We start from the raw sequence: 23,298 nt of genomic DNA on the forward strand, positions 1-23,298 counted from the left end.
TGATTCAGTATTTATCACGGCGTTTATCAAATTGATGCTAATTGAAATTTTTGCATCGCTAACTGGCAGAGGATGTTTTGCTGAACGGTCGATATCAGCGATAACGACGAAATGATTCGCGCGATCGAGTCATGAATTAAGGCGCGCGATAATCTCTTGCGTCGCGAGACAAACATCTTCGCGCGTGACAGCGTGCGGTTGTCACGTGGTAAACCGTAATTGGAATCGGGTCGATGCATGCTACGTTTTAAAAGAAAACCGCTAGCTATAATCGCGTCTCGATGTTGCGCTCTCGCAACATGTACTTCGTTGCATACATATCACGACATATGTTGTCGATGTGCGAACATTACAGTCGAGCATCATCGATCACGTTTTACTCTCGTTAGCGGATTTACTGTATACTTGAGATTTGAGCGGAGAAATGGTATATTTACTATAGCAATTTTATGCATTTTTATTTAATTTTTGATGTTTAATAATTTATCGAGATATTTTTATGAAGAGAAAGAGAGGGAGAGAATAACATATTATTATCGATGTCATCTTTGTGTAAATGTTATCAAAGATTATCATGTTACTTGAGCTTATAGATGAACAGGTATACGGGACATCGATAATCAATTACATAGGTATTTTTAGTGAAATTCAGTAACATTATAGTTAGAAATCATGCGTCGAGATAATAATATCCGTTTGATATCTCTGTTATAGGTATAACATAAGTTTTTAAAATTCCAAAATGATACTTCTGTTGAAAAAGAAAACCAGATCTGCTTGAAAAAGGAAACGAAATAATTTGCAAGTACTTTAATATTCAGAAATATTGACTTGTCAATATTTGTTATATAAAACTATAGCGACAAAATTTTATATCTCTTTAAAACTTTTTCTCTTTCTAAAAGTAAACCATTTAAAAATGTTGTGACATATAAGCATCACAATGATTAATAATTAATTAATTTCGATATTAAGTATAGATAGCCTGTTTAAATAGCGTGTTTCTATACAGGGTTTACCAAAAGTGTGGAAACCCCTTAATATTTCGAAAAATACGCATTTAAAAAAAAAATGTTTCATACAAAAGTTATAGGGTTTTATGTCGCGCATTACACAGCAACATTATTATGACCTCGAATAGCGTTGTCAAGGTTATGTGAAGGTCAGCTTCAATTTTTTAAATGGAACCCTATATTTTTTATTACATTATCTTGCAGCTTATCTTGAGAGCTTTTCAAAACACTATAATAAAGTATTTCTTCATTGAGTAATTTTCGAGTTATGAGGCTTGAAATAATTTCTTAATTTTACATAAACCATAAAATATCTAGTAAAATATTCATTTTTCAATTATCTTACCTTAATACTTTTATACAAAATAATGAGAGGAGTCAATTGGTGTAAAGAAAAAACATAGTTATTTTTAAGAAAAAATATGTAATTTGCAATTAACAGTTACATATTTTTTTTCGAAAAATGAATATTTTACTAGATATTTTATGGTTTATGTAAAATTAAGAAATGATTTCAAGCCTCATAACTCGGAAAGTACTTAATGAAAACTAACTTAATTATAGTGTTTTGGAAAGCTCTCGAGATAAGCTACAAGAATATGCAAAAGCATATAGGGTGTCCCATTTAAAAAGTTGGAGGTGACCTTCACATAACCTTGACAACGCTATTCGAGGTCATAATAATGTTGCTGTGTAATGCGCCATATAAAACCCTATAACTTTTGTATGAAACATTTTTTTTTTAAATGCGTATTTTTCGAAATATTAATGTATAGTAGCTTATATGAAGTATAAGCGAGTCAAATTACAAGTTATCGAGGAGACATTTGTCAAGCTTCCTGCCTGTATTCGTTGTACAAAGCGATGCCTACGCGTATCGAGCGTTTCCCTTTAACGCGAGAAATCAATAGAGTCGAGCTTGCAGCACCCTCGGGCTTTCAGGAATCGGGAAGCCCGGAATAGAGTCCGTTGCTACCTTAGCGGCCGACTTCCGTCGTGTACGCGAATACTCCACCTTCCTAGTTCTCTCTCTCTCTCTCCCTCTTCCTCTTCGCCCTCCCTTCTCTCACTCTCTTTATCTCTTGTGTTCCCTTCGTTCGATTTTCCGAGGCGGCAATCGAGGACATTGTCGTACTTGCGTGCTGAATTTCTCTTCGCGAGAGATATACGTGCGCTTTCGGATTCTAGATAACGTGATTGTCGAAGTAGACGAACGGATGTCAGGTTGCGGCTCTGATACCAGAATACCTGTTTGCCGACTTTTTTTTCGCGAGTGCATCTCGTCGATGAATCACGCCCTACTTTTCGCAAAACTTCTTCTCACAAACATATATTCCAGAATCGTATTATAATTCATTTATTTTGTCGAATTTCAAAATTTCGAGATATATTAAGTGACTATGGAAAAATCAAATCTTTGTTTTTTTTTTAATTATCGAGCGTATCAAGTTTTAAAATTTTTACCAGTGGAGAAAACGTCAATATGATTTTTTGTAGCAGAAATCTAGAAATGTAGAATGTATATACTGTTTAATTTCGAAATTTTATTTCAAAGTTTTATTTTGAAATATGTAATGATAATGTGATAAAACAATTTGTGGACATTCATGAAATCATATCTATTTTTGAAAGTAATATCTGTCTCGTTGCAAAATGCTTAAAATTTTCGCAAATTTCGCAATCTTTCTAAATATACGACGATAATGTACTATATGGAATTCCGTGATTTATTATTCGCTGAAAATAACGGCTTTCTCCTTCTCTCTTTCCCTCTCTCGCTCTCGCTATAGAGAGTTAATTAATACGGATGGAGTATTTTGCCCTTTTCGCGAATGCAAATCAGATGCCAATTCGGCATTGTTCTCCGGGATCAACCAGTTCTATTCCGCGGCTTATGTTGTCAAATTTGTCGACATAAATCTCGCGATTTATCGCCTCGATGGCTGGATCTGCTACCTCCGCTATCTACAACGACACGAGTGTGACGAGAATAACGGCAATCATAATTGCATATTCTGCCCGGAATCGCGTTCTGCATTGACATAAAATCGTTATCAACTGCCTCCGGAGATATAATTAAGCAGTGCCGTGGCGCCGTCTTTTTCCGATTTTATGGTGAGATGTGAAATCGTATACTTTAAAATACATCGTTATAATCTCATATCTTATGTGAAAATAACCGACGCCACTTGAATGTCACATTTGTATTGATTTATTCCGCGGTACATTTCGAGAAGAGATACTCTTACATATATACAGACATCCATTAAATCCGAATAGAAAGATCTCTCTGTAACACGTGCAATGTAAGTTAAGCGTAGTAATACGTTAATATAGTAATGTAATAATTATGTATGTAATATATAAAGAAGAGAGGGCACAATATATAAGATCAATTTATTCTTATATTTACAGTTAATTTTAGGTAGTATTATTTTGATAGAAATTTAACGTAAATTTAACAGTGGACGTATTTATAGCGCTAGAAATAATTGCGAGAAGTAATAACTGTCCATTCGGTTCTCATTAAAGAAAAATCAGTAAAGCCGTAAAGAGAAATTGAATTTACCGTACAATAAAAAGAACGTTCAGTAATCTCCTCGAACATCTTGTATTCTTCGCTTAAGCGGATTCGATTTAGTTTCGTATCGGACATTTCGTTCATTCGTCTCGGGATTTAGCGGAGCGCAATTCATCGACGGTTTGGTACATTCCACCATACGGCAAAGGTCACGAAAGAAAGTAATTCCTCGGCTGGTTTCCACCTTGCTCCGGTTGCAAGGATAATCATAGGGCGGAGATGGATTTCGCGACGAAAGAAAATGATTTATGAACGCCCCCTGAAAGACGAGCGAGACGAGAGGGGGAGGGGGAAAGTACGAAAAGCCCCTTTCGCATTAAAAGGCATTGTAAGATCGAAGGGAGCGAATTTCGCGCAAAGTTTCCTCCAAGTTTCCCCAAAGTACGAAGAAATCTAGGAAGTAGAAATAACTTGTTCGAAAGGCGGCTTCGCAAACTCGTGAGAATCGGGTGTTGAAAGAGAATCGCACATTAACGATAGAAAGTTCGGAATTGTCAAAGCGGGCGGATACTTCTTTTAAAGCGGCCATCAAGCCCGAATAATTCGATGGCAACTTCTGATTGCCGTTTCTAATTTTCCACCGATTATCGTCTGGTTACGAAGTCTGCGATGTATCCATGAGTTTTCATGGATTATTCTGCTCGCTGGTGCGAGAAAGTTGCCGCCGCAATTTCCGCGATTAGATCTTTTACGTCTCGTACAATTTGCTACGTTAAATCGCATTTTTGCAGCTTTCCAGTCATCAGTGAAGCGTTAAAGATTACGCATTATCCAAACATTAAGAAATGTTTTTTCTTTCTTCCTCTCGCGCGCGTATCAAATTCGCATACTCGTACATAATCGAGGTTCATGCAAAGTTAATCACTTTTGAAAATGAGATTTTAATAACACGTTCATTTGACATTGCCTTCTATTATCTCAGATTGATGATATTGAGTTTGTATAATAAATCATCGAACACATGCTAAGTGATTTATAGTTACATGCATATATGTAGCTCCTCCTATAAATTTTTCAAAAAACTTTAAACTATGAATTTATAAAAATATAAAACTTATATATAAACTTCTATAGGATTTATAGATCTTTACTATAAGATTATTTTAGATTATATTTTTTATTAGATAATTATTGGATGAAAGGAAAGAGTAATTACTCTGCGAGCTGCTTGTAATAGTTCGTGAAATAAAATCGAGGAGAAACGTCCGTTTATAAACTTTCCGTTGCGTTTGTCTATTTTCGCGATGCATACAAGAACATCGTAAGCTGCGCGTAAACTTTCGTCTCGCTCGTGGTAGAATTCATGAGTCATGTCGAGTACTTTGGTCCGCGGGCGACGCGACGTTGGAAAGTTCGAGGCTGGCTTATACGAGTTCGAAAACTCGCGGAAAGGGATTAAACCTTGACGACTACTGCCACGTAATGGAACTCGCTTGCGAGAGAGGCGTGTTCTTTGAAGACGATCGTTAGAAAAGCTTACGAGATGAGATCGCGCCAACGAAGAAAAACTTGCCTTTGAAATATCAATCATCGTAACTTTGTTTTTTTTTTGCCTCTGGTGGTTCCCAAAATTGGTTTACAATTTTCTTAAATTCCGCCAAGTGAAGAGTATAATCGATTTGACAATAATATGATTAGAGATAGAAGATGATGATTAAATATCTTACATTACGTAAAGAGTTCTGATACTTTCAAATGTGATTTAAAATATTATACTTTATTCTTTGATATAAATTTGAGGACAAATTTCTTGATTAAAAATAATTTTAATCTCTAAATTACATATTTTCGTCATAATTACTTAGAGTTAAAAATTAAATCTCTGCTTTAAAATTTCGTAAATACCGATGTTTGTGGTCGAGGAAAAATGAGTATTTGTTTTAAATTATAAAATTCTCCTTTTTGCGAATTATAACTACTCGTTATCCTACTGGGATATTTTTGTTCCTTTCCTTTATTAGCACTACTCGTACTCCGTGCTCGAGTCGTGACCTCGATTACTTTCGCAGCGGGATAAAGCCATGTCTACTGCATGGAGAGAGATAGATAGAGAAACAGAGAGAGGGAGAGAGTGAGAGGAGGAGGAGGAGGAAGATCTTTCCATAATTTCTCTTCGACCGTCATTTCCCTCATTTCTCATTAAACTCGCAAACATCTTCCCGCGTTGGATGAATACCCGGATCGAGGCTTCAATTACGAGCCGTCCTCGCGCCGCAAAGTGCGCAACAGCGTTCCCGTGGCGATCGCAACTTTCGTATAAACGGTAGTACTCGTCGCGTACTCTTGGACTCTCTCGCAAACGCGGTTAAATCCTCGAAACAAGTCCCGCGAGCGAGCGAAAGTTTCGCGCTCTCCAGAAATCCCGGGCAAATCCAACCTTCACGACAACTATTTTCAGGGACGTCCCAATGGAATTCCTTTTCCCCTTTTTTAATGTAATTATCGTATATTATATATATTTATTTTATACGCATAATAAATACAGTCAAACAAGATGATAAATGAATATATGAACGTCATTAAAATAATTTTTGGATATAATTGTCGTTTTTTTAAGGAGAGAAAGATAAACAATATTATATAATAAATCTGTTAAATTAATTACTGTTTTCGATGAATAAAAATATGACAGAATTTCAAATGTTTGTTATTTTTCCAATTATTGAGTCAAGCCACATTAATTAATTGTGATCACGACGGGTGATGGATTTTCTTTACATTACTTTCTCTACCGGAATTCTTCCTATAGAAATAGAAATAAATAAATAATATAATATATAAGAATGGCGATCGCGAATTGCTTCGATTCTCGAGTTTCGTTAAAGCCCAACGAGGGGAATCGCGCGCAACTACACCACTGTCTCCCGATACTACTTCTCGCAGGGAGATTCGATTTACTCGAACCAGTAAATATCGGGCAAGCACCCTCCCTCCTCCTCTCTGATTCGGAGCAGTTGGCTAGTCGCCAGTTTCCCTCGGACTCGCTCAAGTTCACCTGATATGATCGACTCGTAAGCTTTCTCTCGCTTCCTTTTATCCCGCATTTCTCTCTCTTTTTCTCTCGATTTCTCTTTCCATCTCCTTTGCTGCTCTCGTTCCTGCCCTCTCATCTTCTTTTTACGCTTTCCCGGCCGCGACCGCTTTAGAGGATCGTTTGGCCAATAGGGATGGTTGGCCGAGTCTGCACACCAACCCAAGGGAAACGGCTAAACTTTGCGGTATGTTGAGAGGGGGACAGGGACAGAGGGAGAGAGAGAGAGAGAGGGATAACGAACGAATGATGCAAGCGGACGGAGGGAAGGATGATGAGGAGAAACAGGAAGGGTAATGGCACGAGGAGACAGAGTGCGACGGTGGGGTTGCGAGGGTGAGAGTGATGGAAAGAGAAACACAGCCGAGGATTCGGGGGATGGGATGGGGGGGGACGACGGCGTGGCTCGGTGCTGCGAACCCAGAATGGGAATCGGCATCCGAGAATGGTGTAAGAGGATGCGTAGCGTGGAAGGTAGGTGGGGCAGGGGGTGGCTGGCTGGCTGGATGGGGTTGGGGCGGCGGTCGGTAGCTGTATTGATTCTCGGGCAGGTCACGCGGGTGGGGACCATCCACCGGCGCCGCCGGGATGGTGGCGGCGCGAAGGGCTACGGACGGAAGGGCGTTGGGGGTGAGCAATGCCGGATGGTTGGCGCGAAACACACCCCTGCCTATCTATCTACCTACCTACCTACCTACCTACCTATCTATCCGGCCGGGCTAACACAAAACATCACCCTGCAAATTGGTTAATTTTGCGTTGAATCTGCGAGAAAATCCCGCCAAGTGTAAACGCATCCGAGGACTTCGTGTCACGGATTATCGTCCTCTCTCTCCTCTCCATCATAGAGATCTGCCCGTCGAGTAGAGTGAAAAAGTTTCTCGCAGTTCTTCAGAATGCCTCGCCTGCTCGTCGTTCTTACCCCAGTTTGCCGCGCCAAGTGAATTCTAGACAGCCTGTTCCGTCTTTTCCCTTCCATTCTGTTTACGTATTAATGTCGAGGATATAGACGAATTGTATATTCGGCGTTGCGAAAAGTTTAATCGATGCGTGTCTAGCTTTTTATGCCTCGTTTATCAAGAGAATAAAATATATCTGTTTTTCTTAATTTAAATATATAAGATGATAGCAACAAAACTAAAAAAAAATACATTACTCTTCTTACAAAGATACAAAATTTATAAAAATAAAATAAAAGTCATTTGACAGATACTCTCTATCAAAGTAAAAATAATAAAGATAAAACAGTGTAATATTTCTTTGCGTAAAGATAATAACGATATTTTATAGGAGAAGTATGCGTCATAGAATACATCTCCAAGTTTACGGTTAAATCGTTAAAGCACCGAACATTAACCCCGTCTGGTATAAAGCGTTAAAGCCCCCAGCGCGGCGAGTAGATGAATTCATCAGATAGCATCGATCGGCATGCGTCTGGTTTCGCTGATACGCGCATTATCGACGATTGGAAGCGGACGCGAGCGAACTGTCGCTCATGCGAACGTTAATTAACGCCGCGCATAATCGTCGCGAAAACTGGGTTTTGCGTCGTGTCCTACAAACACGCCCCGTTACCATGCAACTTTCGTTTAAGCGTCCGTAATATAAGATAATCCAACTTTAGTAAAAACTTTGGTGAAAGTTTAATTGCGCGGAGAACTGGAAGTACTTGCGTTAAGATTGGCGCGTTAAAAAATCGATGCGCCCGATATGAAAATATGATTCATTTCTGTCGATATAGCTTCTCATGAATTCATTTTGTCGATGTAGCTATTTATAGTTGTGTGACAAAACACCTGCTATAAATGTAGGACTCTTCGAATAAATTTAACTTCTAAAATTAAAAGATCAGTTAAAAGTTAATTCGTCAAGTAGACTAAACAGTTTACATTTTCATGCTATGAATTATCAACCATGGTCTCAAAATGCTTTTTTAAACGAAAAAAAATTTCAAAGTAGGTTTCTCAGAATTTGACGTAAATAGCTGCTTTTACTAAAGTCATCTAATATGATTTTAGGCAAATATTGGGTCGTTACAATCGACTTATCTGGTGATGATAGAGATTTGCGCCGATCGAACTCTCCCGTGAATCGCAACGATATCATTTATTTCTCGGTTTTTGCGCGTGGAAGGGGTTGACCCTGGTGGCGTCTCCTTGAATCCTACGGGGAACTGTTTGTGTCGTTCTATCCGCGATATTGTTGATGCGCGAGCAGGAACGTGGCACAAATACGTATACATTCCACATGAGCGTCTATCGTTTGCTTTCGCTGTGCATCTGTGTACGTGTGCAGGCACGCGCGCGCATCTATCCTCATTCTGGGGGAGACTCCTGGGGAAGCTGACGTGCGCGCGTGCACACATACTCTCACATGTATATTCATACAGAGTCGCACACCTAGAGTGTTACGCGGCGGCTGGCGCCAGAAGGCCTTCGTCGCCCGTTCCACCTGTTTGTGCCGAGAGTTTCCCCGCGAAACTTTCAGTTGTCGAACAACAAAGTTCTCGGCTGGCCCAACTATTGCCGCGAACGGGCGGCGCGCCGCGTTCTCGCTTTGAGGATCGATACTTCGTAAGCCGCATAAATAAAGCCACACCGTGCGCGGCTGCTTGGCTCTCTCTCTTCCTCTCCCTCTCTCTCTCTCTCTCTTTCTCTTCCTTTCTTTCTTTCTCTCTCTCTCTCTCTCTCTCTCTCTCTCTTTCTCTTTCTCTATTGTTGCGACTTTATGCTGGCTTCCCGCCTTTGGTCGAAAGTTGGGAATCGTGGCGTTTCTGAAGAGGTCACGTCGCGAGTCGATGCTTAAAAGTATGACGGTTACGTCGATTTCTGTGGGAATAGAATAGCGGTTGGAGCAGTTTTATGGTAACAAAGCGAAAACGACGTATGTCAGAGAACTCAAAAGAGAAATTTGTAAAACAAACAATGAGAGCGAAAGAAAGAAGACAAAGAGAGATGGTTGTAATTTTATTATTAAAGATTGAATAGGAACAATTTTGCTGCATAATTAGCAAGATAATGTTTAATCAGGTATTATAAAGGAAAGACACGATTTCTGCAAAATTTATTTTATACATGATATAATAATAAAGATAATATAATAATGAATAAATGAAGTTTCATTTTATTTCTATTTCTATATTTTGGAGCATTACAATTAACGTTGAATATGTTTAAATAACACGTCTATTTAATTATACATTTAAAATTATAGAGTTACATTTAAAGTGATATATTAGGTAAAATATCTAAATTAGTAGTGTGAGTGTGTTTTAAATAACACACATCACTCATGATGAGATGATAGATACATGTAACAATTACATTTTGTCATCTGCTTACTTAAATTCCTCATCACGCGATGATTTAAATATTTTATTCGTGGACTATAATATAGAAATATTATAGAGTCTGATCGTTTTTTAATTAACATTTATTATTCATATAACCGCAAAAGCGTAGTATGCTATATCAATTTTCTCTCAAAAATTAATATCCTGTTTTCCATTTGTAAATCATTTTTATTTTACGCGTACTAATGAATATCTATTCATGGAAGTATATTTAGTATTGCAATTTGGAATATCAACAGAATTATCGTTCGAGATGAAAAACTTATCGAGATAAGAAATATTTCAAAATTTCGATGAAAATTGCGGGAAAAATGAGACGCAAATCTAATTCTTCTTTCACACACACACGCACCATACATATGTACTCTATCTTTTCTCTTTTTTCGTCTTTCTCTTTGTCTTTCTTTCTTTCTACCTTCTGTTCTTTTTCCCCCGTTTTCTTCCAATATTGATTACCGATAAATTCCGCATAGCCATACTCGACTAAGCGTAAAGGTAGCCATTTCGTTCATGGTTCGTCGATTCACAATGGGTTTCCGCCTAGAATCCTGGCTTCTGCTCACGTACACATGGCGCAGAAATTAGTAAATGTACGTCGTGCAGATTGCCTGCCGCAGGCAGGAAAGTTCCCCTTTATCCTGGCGATGTTCGGATCTATTTCAGGCCCGCGCTAAACTAAACGTACAACGTTTTAATGCTTTATCATTCAATGTCACAAAAATCAATTCAGATCATCCATTTGATCGATGCCTGATTTTTAAACTTTAAAAGTCTCTGGGATTATTTACATAACATGTAAATAGAATGCTACGTAATTTTCGTTGATTAGATTGTTTATTAATTGTCGATTATTTCTTAATTAAATTGGACGCTGCTTTTTTCAAAAGCTTTTTTCAGAATTTTTCGCGAATAAATTAAGATACGACGAATAATGAAAAAAATTTTTAACCAACTTTCACAAACATATTCGCGTATTCCGTGCAAAATTTTTTATAATATTAAAATTTTATTATCATCCAAGCACAGAAATAAAATTGCTCGAATCGCAGAACTCGTAATGTTTAAATAAATTGCAGCCTCGGGGAACGCGAAACGAGATTTATACGGCATCGTATATTACTCGAACGTTAAAACTTTTCGTGGAATCGTGTTATATGCGGGATGTAAAAGGACCATGATCGGAAGCCGATAATTCGGCAGTCACTCTTTGAATGCACGCCAACACGATTCTTCATGTGGTGGTTCTGAAATTCGCCGATCGAGTCTCACGGTCGAATAAATCGGAATCATCGTGTAGAGAGGTGCTGCGGCGCGCATCGCATTAAGAAACACGCCGTAAAATTGCAAAGTTTTTAGCCACTCGGCAAACTCGAATGGCCGAATGCCACCCTGGTTGAAATCGATATTCGCTCCGCTTTGCCGACTCGAAGAAGCTGAGTTCTTATTGCTCGATATAATACGAAGGACGATGCGCTATATTCGCGGGAATCGATCCTGACCTACAATCAGGAAGATGCAAAACCACTGTAACACTTGTATATTTGTATCTAGTGAGATAAAGCTTTGTCATCCTGTGGTTGATCTTATTTTATTATCTTGACTTTTAATTTAATATCAGAAAGAGAGAAAGATGAATAAAAAATGTATCGAAAAAAATTTAGCTTGTGCAATGATACTAAAATTTGATTTCTGTACAGAATATAAAAATTTTAATTTTGATAAATTTTTTCTCTAATATTAGCATTTTACATTTTATTTAAATAAAACTGAAATGTATCAATAATTTTAAAATGAATTAGCGAGTAGCTTTAGAGAAGGAGATTGCAAATGAACATTTTTTCATGAATTAAATTATACGGGAATGATATTAAATCAACAAAGACTTTTTATTTGCTTAAATCCGAGCAAATTTTATATTTTCAAAGCTTCTGTCGAAATGTAACTAATAAAATTATTAATGCTGGATATAACAGAATTTTTTCGAATATTTTGCATATATAAATTATATTCAGTTTTCATACGCATTCGAATATTAATGACGACTCTGCGGAATGTGATACTTGCGACGATTAAACTTTTCTATTTTTAAACGTTGCTTTGATGAGAATTAAGTATAACTTTCAACTATGAGATAAGGTATTAATGTGCTAAAACATGATATTAATCGCATCAAACGAATAAAAAATGCCTCGTGCTTTGTCGCATCGTGATTTACTGCACGGTCATTAAGTAACGTATGAACGTCAAGCTGTAACTTAAAACCACTATTCATATGTCGTCTGTTATCTGATAGTATAATTTGGCACAAATTGGTGCTGTGCAAGCCCGATTTAAAGCGGACTGCAGTATATCTAGCTACTAGTTTCAGATAACGCTCGATGCTCAAGATATATATAATTTGCGAATGTGCGATATAAAATGTACTCTTATTAAAAACTTCAATATAACTTTGACGAGTTCAGATTTAGAAGATATATAGATGCACAAAGATGAATATTTGACGCAAATTTAATTAAATTCAGCAACTTTATTATCAATACTTTGATTTGAAGCTTTCGATCAAAATTTGGAATTAGTTAATTTTTTTAATTTCTTTGATATCTTAAATATACAAGTAAAATATCTCGATTATTTAATTGGTTATAGTTATATCGAATATTTAAATATTGACCAACAATATCGGAGACACGCGTAACAAAGTTTCAAATGTGTCAAAGTTAAAAAAAGGATTAGTATTATAATATTCACGAAATCATCCCTTAAATATTTCAAACGCCATTTCGCGTGCAATTTCCTCATCGATATTTGATTGCATTTCTCGGGGACATGTTTTCTCCGCTAAAGCAGCATTATGATTTATGTAATTTTCAATAAAATAAGCGCTCATGCAAGCGCGTAATTGCCTCTCGGAAGCAGCGATGGTCTTTCGAGGTCATGTGCGACGAATTCCACGACACGACCGCGTTATAATCCATTAATTACGACTTGGCGATCGTGCTCGAATAGTAACTTTTGTTCGTGTTCGAGTCTCCCCTTTGGCTCGCGACTGATGAAAAGTATAAGATGAAACTTCTCAGCCGATTACGCACGAGAAACGTCATTCAAATGTGTGAGTTGTTTTCATAGAAGCTATCTTTATTTATTTTTGATCAAATCTACCATGGATAAAAAATATACGAGAAGATATGGAATTTGAAGAATTGGGTTGACAAATTGATTTTTACAAACAATCGAGATAGATTGAAAATATCACGTGTGCGAGCGAGAAAAAGGCGAGATCATTCGGTAAATAAAGCCAGCAAGAGCTAGACTCCAGAAAAAGATAGGGATGTATGTGGGAGGAGGTCGGACGTGTCTTTATGCCCATTTGATCAACGAGCGACAGAATCCATCCGTAGCAACGGCATTGACGCATATCTTGTGGAGAGAGCATTCGCACATTTTTCAGCCTAACGAATAATTGCTAGAAAACAATATTCGCAGACTAGAAAAATATGTGAGGCGCAAGTGGCTGGATCGGGAATCGAACCTGAGTCTTTCGCTTTCCGGGCAACTGCTCTAGACCACTGAGCTATCTAGACCTCACACCTAATGCTGCTTTTTAACACAGTGATATGCGACTCCAGAGCGATGTTGGAATCTCACTCGATGGATGCAATGCCGATTGCCATGGAGGATCCCTAAAAGGTCGCTGACCAAATAAGTGCCGGTGGAGGTATTCGCGTGCATGCTGGCTTCCGACTGGCCTTCCGTATGAAACGGCACCGACAAGCACAACGCCGTAGAGTGATCACATCCCCCAAGATCCCTCTAGTATATACTAAAATCCCCACTGTACCAAATAGCAGTGGCGGATGGACCCTAAGATAGGGCCGGGGCAAGCCTCCAGAAAAAGATAGGGCTGTATGTGGGAGGAGGTCGGACGTGTCTTTACAGATCATTCGGTAAATAAAGCCAGCAAGAGCTAGCAGCGACGCGGGAGGAAGAGGAAGAGATGGTGGCGGTCGACAGTTTATCGCGTATGCATCACCGTGGCTGCTGAGTTTGCAATATTATCGTCACTTGCGTGACGCTTCTGGTCTCGAAGGCGGCTGCTGCTCGCCACTCGTGCTCATATGACGAGCGTGCACCGGGAACGGCGAACGTGCTAGCGTGGAGAGGGAGACAGGGATAGCATTATAGTCTAGGATCCGACATCGGAGGGGGGATCGAAGGGCTCGGCCCCCGCTGCTCGTGCGGATAGGGGAAAAGTCTGGCGGCGGCGGCGGCGGCGGCGGTGTCGACGAGCTGGTCTGGTGGTGGTAGCTGGTATCAGGACGGAGAAGAAGAGGGGACCTGAATAGAGGGCGACGGGCGACTCGCTTGGGGGGGAGGCAGACGATTCCGCGAAGCTCGGCGCCAGTAGACGGCAGCACTGCGGCCCGGGCGTATCGCAGTTCGCGTCCGATCGTCAGCAACGCGCTTTTGTCTCTAACCGCCTGGTCGACCTATCGTCCGTCGTCTCGAGGGTGAAGGTGCCTGCCCGACGATCCCCCTTCCTCCGTCCTCCACCCTACATCTCTCGTGTTGCGCGCGCGCGCGCGCGGACGTTCTCTCATCCCCCTCTTCCCACCGTTCGCCAAGGTGGTTCTTCTATTGTTGTGGTCTTGACCGGCCCGCGCGAGACGCCACCGAGGATATACGTCGGTCCAGCTTTTTATCCCGCGTTTCTCTTCCCTTGAGATTAGCGCGCGATTTACAGTGCGATCGCAAGGGATATCGGATAGCGCGGCGAAAATAAAGAGAGAGAGAGAGATAGAAAGAGAGGGGGAGGAGAGAAAAAGAGGTGATTGTGAGAGAACGTCGCCGGAACGAAGACATCGATCGGTTAAACGGAGAATCGAGTGTTCTCTGGTGGAAAGGAGGATTCGTGGTATCGATATCTGGTCGATAATACATCGTCGTGATAGCTCAAGAAGGGAATTTTGCTCGGCGAATTTCGTCGAGTCGAATTTTGTTCCGCCGACATGGGCGGGGACTGCGCTGCGGGATAACAGCAGTGCTGATTGCTGCGGTTGCACAGTGGATATCGTCTTTCGCCTTTTGAAAAACGATTGTTTCCGGTGTTTAAAAACTAGTCAGGAACTGACCCGTGTTCTCAACTTCAATATTAAAGTGCGAGTTTCCCAATTCTTTCAAACACAATCAATATTACGCGTTATATGCACAATCTCAATTTATATGCCTGAAAAACTAACATTTCTCTTGTATCAGAATATTGACAGCTGCATTACAGTCGAATGAAGTGAACAATTCGCTGCCTTTCGATCGATATCAATTTACATATTTGATTAACTCTGTTATCAATTAATATTTCGAAAATGGAATAAATCTAAAGAAAGTTTGCAATCATCATTATATTCACAATTGGTTTACTTTGTTCGTCGATTTCATGCTCGAGATTGAGCATGTGTGTATCTTTTTGCATCTTCCTTCATCTTCATACTTTATACATCGCACTAATATTCGCTTATATCGATAAAATTAAATTGTGTTCCACTAATTAGTTTATAAAGTTGGCTCATAAGTTTGCTTCGTATTCTAGGAAGAGATTTTTGTTGTTTGGAAACTAGTCAAAGTTCATGTGTACAGAATTTGCGAGGATTTAATGAGTTTCGTTTCTGCTGAACGAGGTCACGATCCAACTTTTCCCCCTCGGGAGTCTTCCGCTCTAATCCTTCGCTTGGGATAAATCAATTTATCTACCGATTCATTCCGGCGCCCTTCGATTATTTGCTCCGATATTATAATGAATCGCGCTCCGATCTGATGCCACGAATCTTCCAAAAGTCGTTAACGGAGGAGGCCGCGCGCGTACATCGATACGATTTTTTTAGTCGAGAAATCCATCGTCGTCGATCCAGCCGATGAAGAAGATCCTGACGCAAGGACGATATTACATGTACAGTCTAGTTTTGTGCTGCATCCGTCTCGTGCGCGATTGTTAATGATCTCGCCGCCTCGCGCAGAGCCCGGCGAATGATTGTGTGCTGTGTCAAGTCAGTGAAAGTCAAATCACAGCGGGTCTCTACCCGCCTCCCAGATAAACGCTTGCAGTGACGGACCGGCCTGAACTGGTCTCACGTCCTCGACCTCGGACGACGTAAGTGCTTGATGATGACGTGATCCATCTTGTGCCCGTTTCTTTTGAAATATGCGCCTCGAGATTTTTGTGTTTCGTCTTGTGCAAGAGGAGACCCTCTTATGAATATAATGAAATATCATTTGACAACTAATGCCATTCAAGAATAAATTGCAAAAGAGAACTTATTAGACTTGCCAGGATATTCGATCTATTTCGAGCTGGAAAAATTCATTGATTGTGCTAATTTCAAAAGAAATGTGAATATTTTACTTTATACATAAATCATCTATTATAAAATGATAATTTTAATTCTTTCTAGAAAATCTCATATATATTTCAATATTTATATACTTAATTCCGATACTTTGCTTATCTTATGAAGCAAACATGAACACATGAGTTGCTAGTAGTATGTAATTTAGCAAAGGACGACAGTGAGATTATTTATTTATTTGCAACATAGTTCGAGCTATTTGCATGATAAAACTCAATCAATAATGATTCGAAGCGATTCTAAGAAATGTCGGATATCGCGGTTGAACTGGTCGATCTATATCGATCATCCGAGTGTACTTTGGTATTTCCGATCGGATCTCCACCAAAGTAATTATGTGAAAACATCTCAGCCGGTACTTTTAGACGCTAGAATTATCGTAATCGAGAAAGTTTGTTATCCCGGAAAGAACTTATTGATATTAACTGTTAGCATAGTTAAAATTGCGGCACGGCACGAACTTTTTAGGTTTCAAACAAACGATATGATTGAATTACATCTGAATTCAATGCCTTGCCAAACTGAAGATTATTCTGTTGCCAATTGGCTCTGACAGGCGTCCATTTTCTTCACTTGGACAAAACAATTTAAGATCTTACATCAATCCTCTGAAAACGACTCTCGATAATAAAAACTTGCCATGGTGACGATCGAACCTTTTTCGATTCAGTGATCAATGGCAGGTTTTACTACCGACAACATTCTAAAAGATAAAAAACCCTGCAGTCTTGGCTTCTCTAAATAAAGCAATTCTAAAATTATTACAACAGAATATTTGTATATAAAAAAGAATGCGAAAGTATATGTCACATTGTAAACTATCGAGACGGCGAATATTTCGAGACTGATTATACAGAATAATTTCCATTAGTTTTCTGTAATTATTTTTAAACATGAACATAACAAATTTTGCTTCTTCTCCTAGATATTTTTATCATTGTCATAATATTGTAATTGTAGAACGTAACATTTTACAGACGTGTAGAATATATTTTACACACGGAGCATCAAAATGCATCTTAAATTTCAAAAGATATGAAAAAAAGTCTACATAGAATTCTATATGCAGGAATAGAAATTTGAGATATTTAATGTTTAGTCACATGTGAAAACATCATTTTACTTTGAAATGTGACACATTTATTTTATTATTCAATTTCAAGCTATTGGCTGATATTCTATTGTAGAATTCCAAAAGATTTCTAGTTGATAAAATATTCTCATGTAAAAAGATGCGTTGTAGGCGTGCTCAGCAGCACATGCGTTGCTGAAATTATTTCGAGAATAGCTTCGTCGCGGACATTCCGCGGATAGTTCGGTCGCGAAGTGGCCGCTATTTACTTTAACCTTTCGCGGGAGGCTCGGTTCCGGCGATAAAACGTATAATAATAGTCGTGGAAGAATGAAAAAGGGGCGGAATATCCGGTAACCATGCGCTCCTCACACTCGCTTTCCCCCCTCTATCTAGCGTTTCGATTATTGTTTTTCATCTTTTTTCCTCTCGCAACTTCTCTTCTCCCCTGTTGCTCGCCTCTTTTTATTTAGTACGGGCGTGTGTACACGCGTAATGTGATTAACGAGCACACGAGAGAATTGTCACGGACGACGACAGCGGAGAAGGCAAAGAGAGAAAGAGAGAAAGAGAGAGATAAAAAGAGGAAACAAAAGATGTACAACAAAGAGAGGGGAGAAGGGAACGAGGGCGGGGTGGAGAAGCACGAGGGCGAAGATCTATTATGACGCGCGGGGGAGGAAGGAAAGGAGATGATGGTAGAAGAGGGAAAGAGAGGGGAAAAAGGGAGTCGCGATGGACGGAGCAGGGAAAGGGGAGACGGATAACGATAGAGCGAGCGCGAGGGAAGGGTAGAGCGAGGACAGCGAGGGTGGATCGAGGTAGATAGGTAGGGCCGCCGGAAGGGAGAAAGAGAGAAGTGGTAGGGAAAATGAATTCTCGTTGGCAGTCAGATAACCCGGTACGATCGATCGGCGAATATCTGCCGCTCCGTCGGCGTTGTACACACGCCGCGCTTACACAGGGAAACACGCGCTTATGTACCTGGAAACGCGATTATATACACGGCGCGCAGAGACACGCTTTCATACATCCACACACATATGCATATAAAATATATACGTACATGTATATATATATATATATATATATATATATATATATATGTCATCACAGGTATGCGTCACATATATGTAGATTTACGTGCGGGCGAACGTGTGTGTTGCTCGTACACGCGCGCACACATACATATACACTCTGGCTTTACATAGGGACGCGTCTGCCGGCGCGACTTGGCGAACGGACGGGAGGAACGCACATGCACTATGCATGAATGCGTGCACATACACGGTCCGGGCTGGATTTATTCCCGGCGGAACTTTGCGACGCGCGGAGATGGAAGTGCGCGAGAGGAAGAGAGGGAAACTGCAGCGAGATGCGGGAGTCGACGGATGCTGCCGTCCGTTCGCGTGGACCGACAGAGAGGGGTCGTCAAAGGATCGCATTTTTTCGATCTACCGCTCGTGCTCGATCTTTATATCACGGTGAAATATTAACGCGAAGCGCAGTAAATTATATTCATTAGAAAAGATATTTCAAGACATTGAATAAAATTAACATATTTTGCTTATTTTAATCTTTTGGAAATTAAAAAGTTTTGTGTACAAAAATGCTCTCTCAGGTTTCTTATACTCAAAAAAAATTTTAACCATCGATACTTTTCTCGTCACATTGAGCGGTTTTGTATCTCGAAATGAAGAAATTTCGCTATTAAGTGACATCTTGGTCGGTAGCGGACATTTAAGAGATTAATGCGAGCCTTCAATTTCTTGACGCGGATGCTAATGTCGCCTTTAACGAGACACGCCAACGTCCGCTCGCTCGCTCATCCGGCGCAGAAATTATGAATGGTCTCGCGAAGCTGTATTTCGGAACGTGAATCTCATTTAGCGCGCGACGCGTGTACGCTTCGCCTTTCTCTCTACGGGCGTATTACTGGCAACACACGGCGCGGCCTATTTAATATTGCAGATGGCACGGTGGAGTTCTAAATGATTCAGAAATCCGCGTTTATTTCGGGTCACCGCACGCGATTATCTTTCGAACGTGAAATTTCGATGGATCTCTCGACCGTTAGTGCGAACACTGCGGACGCGAATAGCAACCCTTGCTCATATTTAATTGGCCCCCCGCTTTGCTCCTCGCAGCCTTCTTACGCTCGTCCTCAAACGGCAGCATTTCCAACGAATCGCACCGGAAATTATTCATGAGCGCGAAAATCATATCAAGATGCAACCTACCGAGTATATTAAATTTACTAAAAAAAGCGCTGTTTCTTTCTCTTCTCTTTCTATCTCAATAATTTCTCGGAAATAAAATTTTCATCAAAGCTTTAACGATTGTTTTCCCAATATCGCACGTAACAGATAAAGTATGTAGGATATTTAAAAAGTTAATTATATATCTAAAAAGTTAATTATATAATTTCTCATAGTCTGTTGTTAGTTTGAAGCTTAATTTAATAAGATATTTAATTCAAAATATATTAAGGAAATTAAAATATAACTCAATCATTCTCGCGAAACTTTTGTGAAGGAAAAATCTCTCTTTAATCAACTCATGATTAAAAATTTCACGAAAGAAATTTAGCCGCAGAAAACTCGCGGACGAGTTATCCACGTGGAATGTTAACTCACAATAACCATCGAGCGATTATCCCTTCGCAAGCCTTTCAAAATTGATCACCTAAAATTTTAATAACCCCTCTTTACTCATAATCTTCGCATCCGCGCGATTCAGTGAGAAGTGATTAAAACTCGGCGTTAACGAGGCACGCTATATAGGAGCGATAATAAATTCTCGCGCCTTAGTAACGAGCTCCTCGCGTTTTCTCTTTCGCAGAAAAATGGCAGCGTCGACGTGAATCGCGCGCACAGCCATGACGAAGTGGCACGGCGACAAAGTCAAGCAGGGCTCGTTGTCTCTGTCAATATATTCCTCCGGATATACTTGACTTGCATGCGAGTCGGGCGTGCGCATAGATAAAACGCGCGGCACGTCCACGGCGTATCTGTCGCAGGCGGCTTTTGTCGCTTAACAAGGGTGCAGCGCACAAACGACGGCGATGGTGACAACGCCGGCAGGAGTTACGTGGATTTACTCGCGATCGTATAATGGGACTCGGAGAATGCATTTCCCGCATTCCTCGAACTTGAATTTCTTTCCCTACGCGATTAGTGTACACGTGTATCTCGATGTATGGATGCGTTTAATCTCTTCGGCACTGAAATGATTTTCAACCGATAATTGGAAACCACGTTGTTATAGAGTTCGAAATTCAGTAATAAGTTGATCATTATAAACGAAATTGTTTTTCACAAGTAAAAAGATTAAATAATCGAATATTTGTTCGAGTCGAATTTCATGAAAATTGTTTACTCCGAAAATTGCTATCGTTTCTTTTTGCATTCGACGTCCAAATTTTGTTTGATAAAAATAAATATTTTTCTTTTACAAATGCAAAATTGTAATTAATGCCAAATCGTGAATATTTCGAAAAGCATTAATTAAAGCGCTCACTTAATTAAAGATATGTATTGCACCATTGAAATTTTACTTAAACAAGAACATTACAAACATATATATAATGTGTGGCAATTTTCACGAATGACAAATAAACGATGCCGCATCGACTTAAAAGGTCACTTGCACGGATAGATCGATTCTTAAGGGAGAGAAGAATCGGAATTCCCGAATCGATTGGTCGCGATAATATCGAAGATGAACGATACAAAACCACGGAAAATAAACGAGCTGCTAGTCTTTTTGGTCCACTAAATTTTATCGCGACGCTTACAAGCAAATGTGCGTGCGTGTAAAATATAACGCAATGCGTGTAGTCCGTTACACGCGTGCGGTATCGCGTATGCCTGTCATTGGCGTAACATCGCCGTTTCCTGTTTATCCCGCACAAACTTGCTATAATGTCACTTATAACGTGATATATCTCATTATAAACGTCGGTAAATAAGAGAGACTGATAAGATTAATAAATTAGTAGAACGGTATCGATGTAATAGACGAGAGTGAATCGGATTAAAGGAAAAGAATATTTGCATCTCAAGGAAATTATAGCGGACAGAATTAGTGATTTCCTGGCGATTAAAAGAGTTGAAATTATGCGAAACGTGTGTAAAAAAAGTGAATAATTTTTAAGGCAAAATTATTTTATCAGATCTTATTGCAAAGATATAAGTATATACGCAGGGAATAATAATTATATGTATGTTATACGGTTTATCATTATGTCTACTTTCAATCTCTGGATTAGTCGATCTTAATCATTATCTCTTAAACGATTCATGTCACGTTATCTCGTTTGAGTTTTCATATAATTTTTTTTTAGATGAAACACGATTTATGTCTTTTACTGGCTCGTATCAGTATCGAGCGCCGAGATTAATCTAATTTTATTTATATCTTGTATTACTTGTTATACAATTAAGAAGAGATCTCATAATTCGAGAATAGATTTTCCGCTTATGTCTCTTAATCAATGACACATTTTGGAGCGTCTAGTTTTAATTTATAGAAAGTCTAAAAGAGAGTTATAGAGAGTCTAAAAACTAAATTTGTAATTGTTACAAATTAAATTAATTATAAAATCTATTCTGTTCGATTTGACCTCTTTAGTGAAATTATTTGATAATATAACGAATTATTAGATTTCGATTTCATTCAATTAATTTTTTTATTGTGTATCCAATTACACATAGTAAGAGATCATAAAGTTTCCAAAATATATATTTGATAGGAGAGAGAATCAAAGATATATATAGCTTGTGTTTTATTATCAAATTAAATTTTATATTTAATTTTGCTCCTGGCGATAAAAATATGGGTTCCGAAATATGTAACTTCTATTTCGATAGTTAATATCGAATAAACTAATAACGTATGACATGCACATCTTTTCTTGCTTTTTAAATTTAATTGACCACGCAAAATTCAAAAATTGAAATTTTAAATGTCCGGCAGCGTATCTCGAGGGGACTCCGAAGTAATAAATACGCCATTGCTTCTCATCGTACGTGTATATGTTACGCGCGCACGTTCTCGTGTAAGCATTAATTAGATTAGCATATGTCGGAAAAAGATGCTGTCCGCGCACGTAATGCGTCCGCCTATATCCGCCGGTGGTGAAGATGCCATTATCTCGACGGTACGTTAATACCATTATAGGATATCATCCGTCGTCGTCGATTATAACATTTCGCATGCGCGCAATCTCGTTTTTTTCTTTTTTATTATTTTTAATCTTACGTGTGTGTGTGTGTGTGCTTGCGCGAGACGTGAGTAAAAATAAAATCGACTGACGTGATGATCGAATATGCTAAACTATTTTCTGCTTGGCAGATGCATTAACTATTTATATCGAATTCTTATAAAGAGTATCGGGATATTTCGTTTGTCTTTACGTTACGAAAAAAATAGCAAGTAATGCAAATTGCAATTTCCTTTATTTCTCTGTTGTCCTGTTTTGCGAAATCATATATAAGTAATTTCGTCTTCTAAAATATCTTTGATTCGTTGCTCGAAGAACGAGAATTTTAAGAGAATTTTGGGAGAATTTTAAGAGAAATCGTTTGTTGCAATTTTCTAATATTTGTCTTTCTCGAGACATCTTTTGACAATTAAAATTCTTTGGGTTAAAATTTTAAACTTGTAGAATCAATTTGACGTTATGAATCATGCAATCTGTCATTTAATTTACATTTAATTATACAATTCAATCGTGAATTTATTTTTCACAAAGCTTTTTATTTTCAATCACAATATGAAAACAAGTGGCATTTCGACATACCTTGATTGAAAAAAATGTATTTTCAATTCAAAAGCCTTTATATATCCA

The 23,298-nt window shown here is 38.9% G+C and overlaps 1 protein-coding gene across 6 annotated transcripts in view; it reads left to right on the forward strand.

Moving 5' to 3' along the window:
* Kdm3 (Lysine demethylase 3) overlaps positions 1-23,298 on the forward strand; it is a 334,026-nt gene that overhangs the window by 87,867 nt on the left and 222,861 nt on the right. The window lies entirely within an intron of this gene.

The sequence above is a fragment of the Camponotus vicinus genome, unplaced genomic scaffold (genome assembly GCF_025532165.1).
Source record: "Camponotus vicinus isolate PSW18456_S1 unplaced genomic scaffold, iyCamVici1.0 SCAF_1, whole genome shotgun sequence".
Classification (NCBI taxonomy): Eukaryota; Metazoa; Arthropoda; class Insecta; order Hymenoptera; family Formicidae; genus Camponotus; species Camponotus vicinus.